Raw genomic sequence first — 15,651 nt, forward strand, 5'->3', positions numbered from 1 at the left:
TATAAACTTTAAAAGATCAAGAGAATCAAGGAAAAGATCAAATCAAAGTGTCTTGAGATGTTTCTTATGGATGTAGAGCATGGAAGAGGCTAAAGGCTAAGCTAACGAGGCTAAGCTAACGGACAATCGGAGACGTCACAGAGCATCGATCCCCACGATCACGATGAACCTCAGTTCATCGACCAACAAGATCAACGACCAGATCTACCGAGAGTTGATGATCTTCACAGAGACCTTCACTCACTGACTCTCGTGGACCTTCAGCACCGTCAGAGCGACAGAGACACACATGCTTGAGGAGGTTTCATCATGTACGTGAAGAAACGCTGGTGTAGACGTTACTGTGAAGAAAGTCTTGTGTTGTCAGGATTTAGAACTGTTGGCTGTCAGCCTGCGACCATATTATCTACCGTGAGTTCAGTCACATGATCATGACTACATTCCTCAGAGACCTGTGGCGCCATCTGCCTGTGAGAAGATCCACACAATGACAGATTCAGAATCAACATCCTGACGTTCATCATCATCTCTGGAGACTTTAATCAACCTGGACTCTACTCTGTTTACTCTACTCTGACTACTTTACTCTGACTACTCTACTCTGACTACTTTACTCTGACTACTTTACTCTGACTACTTTACTCTGACTACTCTACTCTGACTACTCTACTCTGACTACTCTACTCTGACTACTCTACTCTGACTACTCTACTCTGACTACTTTACTCTGACTACTTTACTCTGACTACTCTACTCTGACTACTCTACTCTGACTACTTTACTCTGACTACTCTACTCTGACTACTTTACTCTGACTACTTTACTCTGACTACTTTACTCTGACTACTCTACTCTGACTACTTTACTCTGACTACTCTACTCTGTCTACTCTACTCTGACTACTTTACTCTGACTACTTTACTCTGACTACTCTACTCTGACTACTCTACTCTGACTACTTTACTCTGACTACTCTACTCTGACTACTTTACTCTGACTACTTTACTCTGACTACTCTACTCTGACTACTTTACTCTGACTACTTTACTCTGACTACTCTACTCTGACTACTTTACTCTGACTACTTTACTCTGACTACTCTACTCTGACTACTTTACTCTGACTACTCTACTCTGTCTACTCTACTCTGACTACTTTACTCTGACTACTCTACTCTGACTACTCTACTCTGACTACTTTACTCTGACTACTTTACTCTGACTACTCTACTCTGACTACTTTACTCTGACTACTTTACTCTGACTACTCTACTCTGACTACTTTACTCTGACTACTCTACTCTGACTACTTTACTCTGACTACTTTACTCTGACTACTCTACTCTGACTACTCTACTCTGACTACTTTACTCTGACTACTTTACTCTGACTACTTTACTCTGACTACTCTACTCTGACTACTTTACTCTGACTGCTTTACTCTGACTACTCTGCTCTGACTACTCTACTCTGACTACTTTACTCTGACTACTTTACTCTGACTACTCTACTCTGACTACTCTACTCTGACTACTTTACTCTGACTACTTTACTCTGACTACTTTACTCTGACTACTCTACTCTGACTACTCTACTCTGACTACTCTACTCTGACTACTTTACTCTGACTACTCTACTCTGACTACTTTACTCTGACTACTTTACTCTGACTACTTTACTCTGACTACTCTACTCTGACTACTCTACTCTGACTACTCTACTCTGACTACTTTACTCTGACTACTCTACTCTGACTACTTTACTCTGACTACTTTACTCTGACTACTTTACTCTGACTACTCTACTCTGACTACTCTACTCTGACTACTTTACTCTGACTACTTTACTCTGACTACTCTACTCTGACTACTCTACTCTGACTACTCTACTCTGACTACTCTACTCTGACTACTTTACTCTGACTACTCTACTCTGACTACTCTACTCTGACTACTCTACTCTGACTACTCTACTCTGACTACTCTACTCTGACTACTCTACTCTGACTACTCTACTCTGACTACTTTACTCTGACTACTCTACTCTGACTACTCTACTCTGACTACTTTACTCTGACTACTTTACTCTGACTACTCTACTCTGACTACTTTACTCTGACTACTTTACTCTGACTACTCTACTCTGACTACTTTACTCTGACTACTTTACTCTGACTACTTTACTCTGTCTACTCTACTCTGACTACTCTACTCTGACTACTCTACTCTGACTACTTTACTCTGACTACTCTACTCTGACTACTCTACTCTGACTACTCTACTCTGACTACTCTACTCTGACTACTTTACTCTGACTACTTTACTCTGACTACTCTACTCTGACTACTCTACTCTGACTACTCTACTCTGACTACTTTACTCTGACTACTCTACTCTGACTACTCTACTCTGACTACTTTACTCTGACTACTCTACTCTGACTACTCTACTCTGACAACTTTACTCTGACTACTTTACTCTGACTACTTTACTCTGACTACTCTACTCTGACTACTCTACTCTGACTACTCCACTCTGACTACTTTACTCTGACTACTCTACTCTGACTACTCTACTCTGACTACTTTACTCTGACTACTTTACTCTGACTACTTTACTCTGACTACTCTACTCTGACTACTCTACTCTGACTACTCTACTCTGACTACTCTACTCTGACTACTTTACTCTGACTACTCTACTCTGACTACTCTACTCTGACTACTTTACTCTGACTACTCTACTCTGACTACTCTACTCTGACGACTTTACTCTGACTACTTTACTCTGACTACTTTACTCTGACTACTTTACTCTGACTACTCTACTCTGACTACTCTACTCTGACTACTTTACTCTGACTACTCTACTCTGACTACTTTACTCTGACTACTTTACTCTGACTACTCTACTCTGACTACTCTACTCTGACTACTCTACTCTGACTACTTTACTCTGACTACTCTACTCTGACTACTCTACTCTGACTACTTTACTCTGACTACTCTACTCTGACTACTCTACTCTGACTACTTTACTCTGACTACTTTACTCTGACTACTCTACTCTGACTACTCTACTCTGACTACTCTACTCTGACTACTTTACTCTGACTACTTTACTCTGACTACTTTACTCTGACTACTCTACTCTGACTACTCTACTCTGACTACTCTACTCTGACTACTTTACTCTGACTACTCTACTCTGACTACTTTACTCTGACTACTTTACTCTGACTACTTTACTCTGACTACTCTACTCTGACTACTCTACTCTGACTACTCTACTCTGACTACTTTACTCTGACTACTCTACTCTGACTACTTTACTCTGACTACTTTACTCTGACTACTTTACTCTGACTACTCTACTCTGACTACTCTACTCTGACTACTCTACTCTGACTACTTTACTCTGACTACTCTACTCTGACTACTCTACTCTGACTACTTTACTCTGACTACTCTACTCTGACTACTCTACTCTGACAACTTTACTCTGACTACTTTACTCTGACTACTTTACTCTGACTACTTTACTCTGACTACTCTACTCTGACTACTCTACTCTGACTACTCTACTCTGACTACTTTACTCTGACTACTCTACTCTGACTACTCTACTCTGACTACTTTACTCTGACTACTTTACTCTGACTACTTTACTCTGACTACTCTACTCTGACTACTCGACTCTGACTACTCTACTCTGACTACTCTACTCTGACTACTCTACTCTGACTACTCTACTCTGACTACTTTACTCTGACTACTTTACTCTGACTACTCTACTCTGACTACTCGACTCTGACTACTCTACTCTGACTACTTTACTCTGACTACTCTACTCTGACTACTTTACTCTGACTACTTTACTCTGACTTCTCTACTCTGACTACTTTACTCTGACTACTTTACTCTGACTACTCTACTCTGACTACTTTACTCTGACTACTCTACTCTGACTACTTTACTCTGACTACTTTACTCTGACTACTCTACTCTGACTACTTTACTCTGACTACTCTACTCTGACTACTCGACTCTGACTACTCTACTCTGACTACTCTACTCTGACTACTCTACTCTGACTACTCTACTCTGACTACTCTACTCTGACTACTTTACTCTGACTACTTTACTCTGACTACTTTACTCTGACTACTTTACTCTGACTACTCTACTCTGACTACTCTACTCTGACTACTTTACTCTGACTACTCTACTCTGACTACTCTACTCTGACTACTTTACTCTGACTACTCTACTCTGACTACTTTACTCTGACTACTCTACTCTGTCTACTCTACTCTGACTACTTTATTCTGACTACTCTACTCTGACTACTCTACTCTGACTACTTTACTCTGACTACTCTACTCTGACTACTTTACTCTGACTACTCTACTCTGACTACTCTACTCTGACTACTTTACTCTGACAACTCTACTCTGACTACTTTACTCTGACTACTCTACTCTGACTACTTTACTCTGACTACTTTACTCTGACTACTTTACTCTGACTACTTTACTCTGACTACTCTACTCTGACTACTCTACTCTGACTACTTTACTCTGACTACTTTACTCTGACTACTTTACTCTGACTACTCTACTCTGACTACTCTACTCTGACTACTTTACTCTGACTACTTTACTCTGACTACTCTACTCTGACTACTCTACTCTGACTACTTTACTCTGACTACTCTACTCTGACTACTCTACTCTGACTACTTTACTCTGACTACTTTACTCTGACTACGTTACTCTGACTACTCTACTCTGACTACTCTACTCTGACTACTTTACTCTGACTACTCTACTCTGACTACTTTACTCTGACTACTTTACTCTGACTACGTTACTCTGACTACTCTACTCTGACTACTCTACTCTGACTACTTTACTCTGACTACTCTACTCTGACTACTCTACTCTGACTACTCTACTCTGACTACTCTACTCTGACTACGTTACTCTGACTACTCTACTCTGACTACTCTACTCTGACTACTCTACTCTGACTACTTTACTCTGACTACTCTACTCTGACTACTCTACTCTGATTACTCTACTCTGACTACTTTACTCTGACTACTTTACTCTGACTACTTTACTCTGACTACTTTACTCTGACTACTCTACTCTGACTACTTTACTCTGACTACTTTACTCTGACTACTCTACTCTGACTACTCTACTCTGACTACTCTACTCTGACTACTTTACTCTGACTACTCTACTCTGACTACTTTACTCTGACTACTTTACTCTGACTACTCTACTCTGACTACTTTACTCTGACTACTTTACTCTGACTACTTTACTCTGACTACTTTACTCTGACTACTTTACTCTGACTACTTTACTCTGACTACTCTACTCTGATTACTCTACTCTGTCTACTTTACTCTGACTACTTTACTCTGACTACTTTACTCTGACTACTTTACTCTGACTACTCTACTCTGACTACTTTACTCTGACTACTTTACTCTGACTACTCTACTCTGACTACTCTACTCTGACTACTCTACTCTGACTACTTTACTCTGACTACTCTACTCTGACTACTCTACTCTGACTACTTTACTCTGACTACTCTACTCTGACTACTCTACTCTGATTACTCTACTCTGTCTACTTTACTCTGACTACTTTACTCTGACTACTTTACTCTGACTATTCTACTCTGACTACTCTACTCTGACTACTCTACTCTGACTACTTTACTCTGACTACTCTACTCTGACTACTCTACTCTGATTACTCTACTCTGTCTACTTTACTCTGACTACTTTACTCTGACTACTTTACTCTGACTACTTTACTCTGACTACTCTACTCTGACTACTTTACTCTGACTACTTTACTCTGACTACTCTACTCTGACTACTCTACTCTGACTACTTTACTCTGAGTACTTTACTCTGACTACTCTACTCTGTCTACTATACTCTGTCTACTTTACTCTGACTACTCTACTCTGACTACTTTACTCTGATTACTCTACTCTGACTACTTTACTCTGATTACTCTACTCTGACTACTCTAATCTGTCTACTTTACTCTGACTACTCTACTCTGACTACTTTACTCTGACTACTTTACTCTGACTACTATACTCAGACTACTCTACTCTGTCTACTTTACTCTGACTACTCTACTCTGACTTCTTTACTCTGACTACTTTACTCTGACTACTCTACTCTCTCTATGAATCATTGTTGGATGAATCATTGTTGGATGCATCATTGTTGGATGAATCATTGTTGGATGAATCATTGTTGGATGCATCATTGTTGGATGAATCATTGTTGGATGAATCATTGTTGGATGAATCATTGTTGGATGAATCATTGTTGGATGAATCATTGTTGGATGAATCATTGTCGGATTAATCATTGTTGGATGAATCATTGTAGGATGAATCATTGTTGGATGAATCATTGTTGGATGCATCATTGTTGGATGAATCATTGTTGGATGCATCATTGTTGGATGAATCATTGTTGGATGAATCATTGTTGGATGAATCATTGTTGGATGCATCATTGTTGGATGAATCATTGTTGGATGAATCATTGTTGGATGTATCATTGTTGGATGAATCATTGTTGGGTGAATCATTGTTGGATGAATCATTGTTGGATGAATCATTGTTGGATGAATCATTGTTGGATGAATCATTGTTGGATGAATCATTGTTGGATGCATCATTGTTGGATGAATCATTGTTGGATGAATCATTGTTGGATGCATCATTGTTGGATGAATCATTGTTGGATGAATCATTGTTGGATGAATCATTGTTGGATGAATCATTGTTGGATGAATCATTGTTGGATGAATCATTGTCGGATTAATCATTGTCGGATGCATCATTGTTGGATGAATCATTGTTGGATGAATCATTGTTGGATGAATCATTGTTGGATGAATCATTGTTGGATGAATCATTGTTGGATGCATCATTGTTGGATGAATCATTGTTGGATGAATCATTGTTGGATGAATCATTGTAGGATGAATCATTGTTGGATGAATCATTGTAGGATGTATCATTGTTGGATGCATCATTGTTGGATGAATCATTGTTGGATGAATCATTGTTGGATGCATCATTGTTGGATGAATCATTGTTGGATGAATCATTGTTGGATGAATCATTGTTGGATGAATCATTGTTGGATGAATCATTGTTGGATGAATCATTGTCGGATTAATCATTGTTGGATGCATCATTGTTGGATGAATCATTGTTGGATGAATCATTGTTGGATGAATCATTGTTGGATGAATCATTGTTGGATGAATCATTGTTGGATGCATCATTGTTGGATGAATCATTGTTGGATGAATCATTGTTGGATGAATCATTGTTGGATGAATCATTGTTGGATGAATCATTGTTGGATGAATCATTGTAGGATGAATCATTGTTGGATGTATCATTGTTGGATTAATCATTGTTGGATGAATCATTGTTGGATGAATCATTGTTGGATGAATCATTGTAGGATGAATCATTGTTGGATGAATCATTGTAGGATGAATCATTGTAGGATGAATCATTGTTGGATGAATCATTGTTGGATGAATCATTGTTGGATGAATCATTGTTGGATGAATCATTGTAGGATGAATCATTGTTGGATGAATCATTGTAGGATGAATCATAGTTGGATGTATCATTGTTGGATGAATCATTGTTGGATGAATCATTGTAGGATGAATCATTGTTGGATGAATCATTGTTGGATGAATCATTGTTGGATGAATCATTATTGGATGAATCATTGTTGGATGAATCATTGTAGGATGAATCATTGTTGGATGTATCATTGTTGGATGCATCATTGTTGGATGCATCATTGTTGGATGAATCATTGTTGGATGAATCATTGTTGGATGAATCATTGTTGGATGCATCATTGTTGGATGAATCATTGTTGGATAGTGTCAGAAAAACTGTTCACAAAGTTTCACAGACAAAACAGTTCAATAGCAAAAGAGTCAGACTCACACCAGCAAGAGATTGTTCTTCACTCCGGAGGGAACAGCAGAACCAACGCGGAAGTTAGCTCGCACCAACTGTCCAACGAAGGCCTTGCGTCCCTCCCTTTTTATTCAGTTTGTTACAAGTAAAACATATTGTGGAGGTTACATCAAAAGCATTCTCTTCTGCTCATCCCCCCTCCCAACTTAGTTTGTCCTCAGTAAGATTCATTGTGCAGGTTACATCAGAGCATTGGCATCAGCAGTTCACAACAGTCTTACAGATGACACTCAAGGTTAAGGAGTATCCCACCGTTATCTGTTCACCTTCCGTCTCCCAACTCGTTCCCTGCTCTTTCACTTGCCCTTGCTGACCCCTGATGGGATATATCTTGTGAGGAGTTTCAAAACACATACACATTGTGCTTAAGGCAATTAGTGATTTCGAACACATATGCATTTGTGGTAAAGAAGTGAACACATTAATATTGTGATAATGTAGTAAGCAGTTTAAAACACATTAATATTGTAATAAAGCAATATTTCTTTCACAGATAGATCATTGTTGGATGAATCATTGTTGGATGAATCATTGTTGGATGAATCATTGTTGGATGAATCATTGTAGGATGAATCATTGTTGGATGTATCATTGTTGGATGCATCATTGTTGGATGCATCATTGTTGGATGAATCATTGTTGGATGAATCATTGTTGGATGAATCATTGTTGGATGTATCATTGTTGGATGCATCATTGTTGGATGCATCATTGTTGGATGCATCATTGTTGGATGAATCATTGTTGGATGAATCATTGTTGGATGCATCATTGTTGGATGAATCATTGTTGGATGAATCATTGTTGGATGAATCATTGTTGGATGCATCATTGTTGGATGAATCATTGTTGGATGTATCATTGTTGGATGCATCATTGTTGGATGAATCATTGTTGGATGAATCATTGTTGGATGAATGATTGTTGGATGAATCATTGTAGGATGAATCATTGTTGGATGTATCATTGTTGGATGAATCATTGTTGGATTAATCATTGTTTGATGCATCATTGTTGGATGTATCATTGTTGGATGAATCATTGTTGGATGAATCATTGTTGGATGAATCATTGTTTAATGCATCATTGTTGGATGTATCATTGTTGGATGTATCATTGTTGGATGAATCATTGTTGGATGTATCATTGTTGGATGAATCATTGTTGGATGAATCATTGTTGGATGAATCATTGTTGGATGAATCATTGTTGGATGTATCATTGTTGGATGAATCATTGTTGGATGTATCATTGTTGGATGAATCATTGTTGGATGAATCATTGTTGGATGAATCATTGTTGGATGAATCATTGTTGGATGTATCATTGTTGGATGAATCATTGTTGGATGTATCATTGTTGGATGAATCATTGTTGGATGTATCATTGTTGGATGAATCATTGTTGGATGAATCATTGTTGGATGAATCATTGTTGGATGAATCATTGTTGGATGTATCATTGTTGGATGAATCATTGTTGGATGAATCATTGTTGGATGTATCATTGTTGGATGAATCATTGTTGGATGTATCATTGTTGGATGAATCATTGTTGGATGTATCATTGTTGGATGCATCATTGTTGGATGAATCATTGTTGGATGAATCATTGTTGGATGCATCATTGTTGGATGAATCATTGTTGGATGTATCATTGTTGGATGCATCATTGTTGGATGCATCATTGTTGGATGCATCATTGTTGGATGCATCATTGTTGGATGAATCATTGTTGGATGAATCATTGTTGGATGTATCATTGTTGGATGCATCATTGTTGGATGCATCATTGTTGGATGCATCATTGTTGGATGAATCATTGTTGGATGAATCATTGTTGGATGCATCATTGTTGGATGAATCATTGTTGGATGAATCATTGTTGGATGAATCATTGTTGGATGCATCATTGTTGGATGAATCATTGTTGGATGTATCATTGTTGGATGCATCATTGTTGGATGAATCATTGTTGGATGAATCATTGTTGGATGAATCATTGTAGGATGAATCATTGTTGGATGTATCATTGTTGGATGAATCATTGTTGGATGAATCATTGTTTGATGCATCATTGTTGGATGTATCATTGTTGGATGCATCATTGTTGGATGAATCATTGTTGGATGAATCATTGTTGGATGAATCATTGTAGGATGAATCATTGTTGGATGTATCATTGTTGGATGAATCATTGTAGGATGAATCATTGTTGGATGAATCATTGTAGGATGTATCATTGTTGGATGCATCATTGTTGGATGAATCATTGTTGGATGAATCATTGTTGGATGCATCATTGTTGGATGAATCATTGTTGGATGAATCATTGTTGGATGAATCATTGTTGGATGAATCATTGTTGGATGAATCATTGTTGGATGAATCATTGTCGGATTAATCATTGTTGGATGCATCATTGTTGGATGAATCATTGTTGGATGAATCATTGTTGGATGAATCATTGTTGGATGAATCATTGTTGGATGAATCATTGTTGGATGCATCATTGTTGGATGAATCATTGTTGGATGAATCATTGTTGGATGAATCATTGTTGGATGAATCATTGTTGGATGAATCATTGTTGGATGAATCATTGTAGGATGAATCATTGTTGGATGTATCATTGTTGGATTAATCATTGTTGGATGAATCATTGTTGGATGAATCATTGTTGGATGAATCATTGTAGGATGAATCATTGTTGGATGAATCATTGTAGGATGAATCATTGTAGGATGAATCATTGTTGGATGAATCATTGTTGGATGAATCATTGTTGGATGAATCATTGTTGGATGAATCATTGTAGGATGAATCATTGTTGGATGAATCATTGTAGGATGAATCATAGTTGGATGTATCATTGTTGGATGAATCATTGTTGGATGAATCATTGTAGGATGAATCATTGTTGGATGAATCATTGTTGGATGAATCATTGTTGGATGAATCATTGTTGGATGAATCATTGTTGGATGAATCATTGTAGGATGAATCATTGTAGGATGAATCATTGTTGGATGAATCATTGTTGGATGAATCATTGTTGGATGAATCATTGTTGGATGAATCATTGTAGGATGAATCATTGTTGGATGAATCATTGTAGGATGAATCATAGTTGGATGTATCATTGTTGGATGAATCATTGTTGGATGAATCATTGTAGGATGAATCATTGTTGGATGAATCATTGTTGGATGAATCATTGTTGGATGAATCATTATTGGATGAATCATTGTTGGATGAATCATTGTAGGATGAATCATTGTTGGATGTATCATTGTTGGATGCATCATTGTTGGATGCATCATTGTTGGATGAATCATTGTTGGATGAATCATTGTTGGATGAATCATTGTTGGATGCATCATTGTTGGATGAATCATTGTTGGATAGATCATTGTTGGATGAATCATTGTTGGATGAATCATTGTTGGATGAATCATTGTTGGATGAATCATTGTAGGATGAATCATTGTTGGATGTATCATTGTTGGATGCATCATTGTTGGATGCATCATTGTTGGATGAATCATTGTTGGATGAATCATTGTTGGATGAATCATTGTTGGATGTATCATTGTTGGATGCATCATTGTTGGATGCATCATTGTTGGATGCATCATTGTTGGATGAATCATTGTTGGATGAATCATTGTTGGATGCATCATTGTTGGATGAATCATTGTTGGATGAATCATTGTTGGATGAATCATTGTTGGATGCATCATTGTTGGATGAATCATTGTTGGATGTATCATTGTTGGATGCATCATTGTTGGATGAATCATTGTTGGATGAATCATTGTTGGATGAATGATTGTTGGATGAATCATTGTAGGATGAATCATTGTTGGATGTATCATTGTTGGATGAATCATTGTTGGATTAATCATTGTTTGATGCATCATTGTTGGATGTATCATTGTTGGATGAATCATTGTTGGATGAATCATTGTTGGATGAATCATTGTTTAATGCATCATTGTTGGATGTATCATTGTTGGATGTATCATTGTTGGATGAATCATTGTTGGATGTATCATTGTTGGATGAATCATTGTTGGATGAATCATTGTTGGATGAATCATTGTTGGATGAATCATTGTTGGATGTATCATTGTTGGATGAATCATTGTTGGATGTATCATTGTTGGATGAATCATTGTTGGATGAATCATTGTTGGATGAATCATTGTTGGATGAATCATTGTTGGATGTATCATTGTTGGATGAATCATTGTTGGATGTATCATTGTTGGATGAATCATTGTTGGATGTATCATTGTTGGATGAATCATTGTTGGATGAATCATTGTTGGATGAATCATTGTTGGATGAATCATTGTTGGATGTATCATTGTTGGATGAATCATTGTTGGATGAATCATTGTTGGATGTATCATTGTTGGATGAATCATTGTTGGATGTATCATTGTTGGATGAATCATTGTTGGATGTATCATTGTTGGATGCATCATTGTTGGATGAATCATTGTTGGATGAATCATTGTTGGATGCATCATTGTTGGATGAATCATTGTTGGATGTATCATTGTTGGATGCATCATTGTTGGATGCATCATTGTTGGATGCATCATTGTTGGATGCATCATTGTTGGATGAATCATTGTTGGATGAATCATTGTTGGATGTATCATTGTTGGATGCATCATTGTTGGATGCATCATTGTTGGATGCATCATTGTTGGATGAATCATTGTTGGATGAATCATTGTTGGATGCATCATTGTTGGATGAATCATTGTTGGATGAATCATTGTTGGATGAATCATTGTTGGATGCATCATTGTTGGATGAATCATTGTTGGATGTATCATTGTTGGATGCATCATTGTTGGATGAATCATTGTTGGATGAATCATTGTTGGATGAATCATTGTAGGATGAATCATTGTTGGATGTATCATTGTTGGATGAATCATTGTTGGATGAATCATTGTTTGATGCATCATTGTTGGATGTATCATTGTTGGATGAATCATTGTTGGATGAATCATTGTTTGATGCATCATTGTTGGATGAATCATTGTTGGATGAATCATTGTAGGATGAATCATTGTTGGATGCATCATTGTTGGATGAATCATTGTAGGATGAATCATTGTTGGATGTATCATTGTTGGATGAATCATTGTTGGATGAATCATTGTAGGATGAATCATTGTTGGATGCATCATTGTTGGATGAATCATTGTAGGATGTATCATTGTTGGATGTATCATTGTTGGATGTATCATTGTTGGATGAATCATTGTTGGATGTATCATTGTTGGATGAATCATTGTTGGATGAATCATTGTTGGATGAATCATTGTTGGATGAATCATTAATCATTGTTGGATGAATCATTGTTGGATGAATCATTGTTGGATGTATCATTGTTGGATGAATCATTGTTGGATGAATCTTTGTTGGATGAATCATTGTAGGATGAATCATTGTTGGATGAATCATTGTTGGATGTATCATTGTTGGATGAATCATTGTTGGATGAATCATTGTTGGATAGATCATTGTTGGATGAATCATTGTTGGATGAATCATTGTTGGATGTATCATTGTTGGATGAATCATTGTTGGATGTATCATTGTTGGATGCATCATTGTTGGATGCATCATTGTTGGATGAATCATTGTTGGATGCATCATTGTTGGATGAATCATTGTTGGATGTATCATTGTTGGATGAATCATTGTTGGATGAATCATTGTTGGATGAATCATTGTTGGATGAATCATTAATCATTGTTGGATGAATGATTGTTGGATGAATGATTGTTGGATGTATCATTGTTGGATGAATCATTGTTGGATGAATCATTGTTGGATGAATCATTGTAGGATGAATCATTGTTGGATGAATCATTGTTGGATGTATCATTGTTGGATGAATCATTGTTGGATGAATCATTGTTGGATAGATCATTGTTGGATGAATCATTGTTGGATGAATCATTGTTGGATGTATCATTGTTGGATGAATCATTGTTGGATGAATCATTGTTTGATGCATCATTGTTGGATGCATCATTGTTGGATGAATCATTGTTGGATGCATCATTGTTGGATGAATCATTGTTGGATGTATCATTGTTGGATGAATCATTGTTGGATGTATCATTGTTGGATGAATCATTGTTGGATGAATCATTGTTGGATGAATCATTGTTGGATGAATCATTAATCATTGTTGGATGAATCATTGTTGGAAGTATCATTGTAGGATGAATCATTGTTGGATGAATCATTGGTGGATGAATCATTGTTGGATGAATCATTGTAGGATGAATCATTGTAGGATGAATCATTGTTGGATGAATCATTGTTGGATGAATCATTGTTGGATGAATCATTGTTGGATGAATCATTGTAGGATGAATCATTGTTGGATGAATCATTGTAGGATGAATCATTGTTGGATGAATCATTGTAGGATGAATCATAGTTGGATGTATCATTGTTGGATGAATCATTGTTGGATGAATCATTGTAGGATGAATCATTGTTGGATGAATCATTGTTGGATGAATCATTGTTGGATGAATCATTGTTGGATGAATCATTGTAGGATGAATCATTGTTGGATGTATCATTGTAGGATGAATCATTGTTGGATGAATCATTGTAGGATGAATCATAGTTGGATGTATGATTGTTGGATGAATCATTGTTGGATGAATCATTGTAGGATGAATCATTGTTGGATGAATCATTGTTGGATGAATCATTGTTGGATGAATCATTGTTGGATGAATCATTGTAGGATGAATCATTGTTGGATGAATCATTGTAGGATGAATCATAGTTGGATGTATCATTGTTGGATGAATCATTGTTGGATGAATCATTGTAGGATGAATCATTGTTGGATGAATCATTGTTGGATGAATCATTGTTGGATGAATCATTGTTGGATGAATCATTGTAGGATGAATCATTGTTGGATGCATCATTGTTGGATGAATCATTGTTGGATGAATCATTGTTGGATGAATCATTGTTGGATGCATCATTGTTGGATGAATCATTGTTGGATAGATCATTGTTGGATGAATCATTGTTGGATGAATCATTGTTGGATGAATCATTGTTGGATGAATCATTGTAGGATGAATCATTGTTGGATGTATCATTGTTGGATGCATCATTGTTGGATGCATCATTGTTGGATGAATCATTGTTGGATGAATCATTGTTGGATGAATCATTGTTGGATGAATCATTGTTGGATGAATCATTGTTGGATGCATCATTGTTGGATGAATCATTGTTGGATGTATCATTGTTGGATGCATCATTGTTGGATGAATCATTGTTGGATGAATCATTGTTGGATGAATCATTGTAGGATGAATCATTGTTGGATGTATCATTGTTGGATGAATCATTGTTGGATGAATCATTGTTTGATGCATCATTGTTGGATGTATCATTGTTGGATGAATCATTGTTGGATGCATCATTGTTGGATGAATCATTGTTTAATGCATCATTGTTGGATGTATCATTGTTGGATGTATCATTGTTGGATGAATCATTGTTGGATGTATCA

The sequence above is a fragment of the Callionymus lyra genome, chromosome 5, assembly GCF_982586985.1.
Source record: "Callionymus lyra chromosome 5, fCalLyr1.hap1.1, whole genome shotgun sequence".
Classification (NCBI taxonomy): Eukaryota; Metazoa; Chordata; class Actinopteri; order Syngnathiformes; family Callionymidae; genus Callionymus; species Callionymus lyra.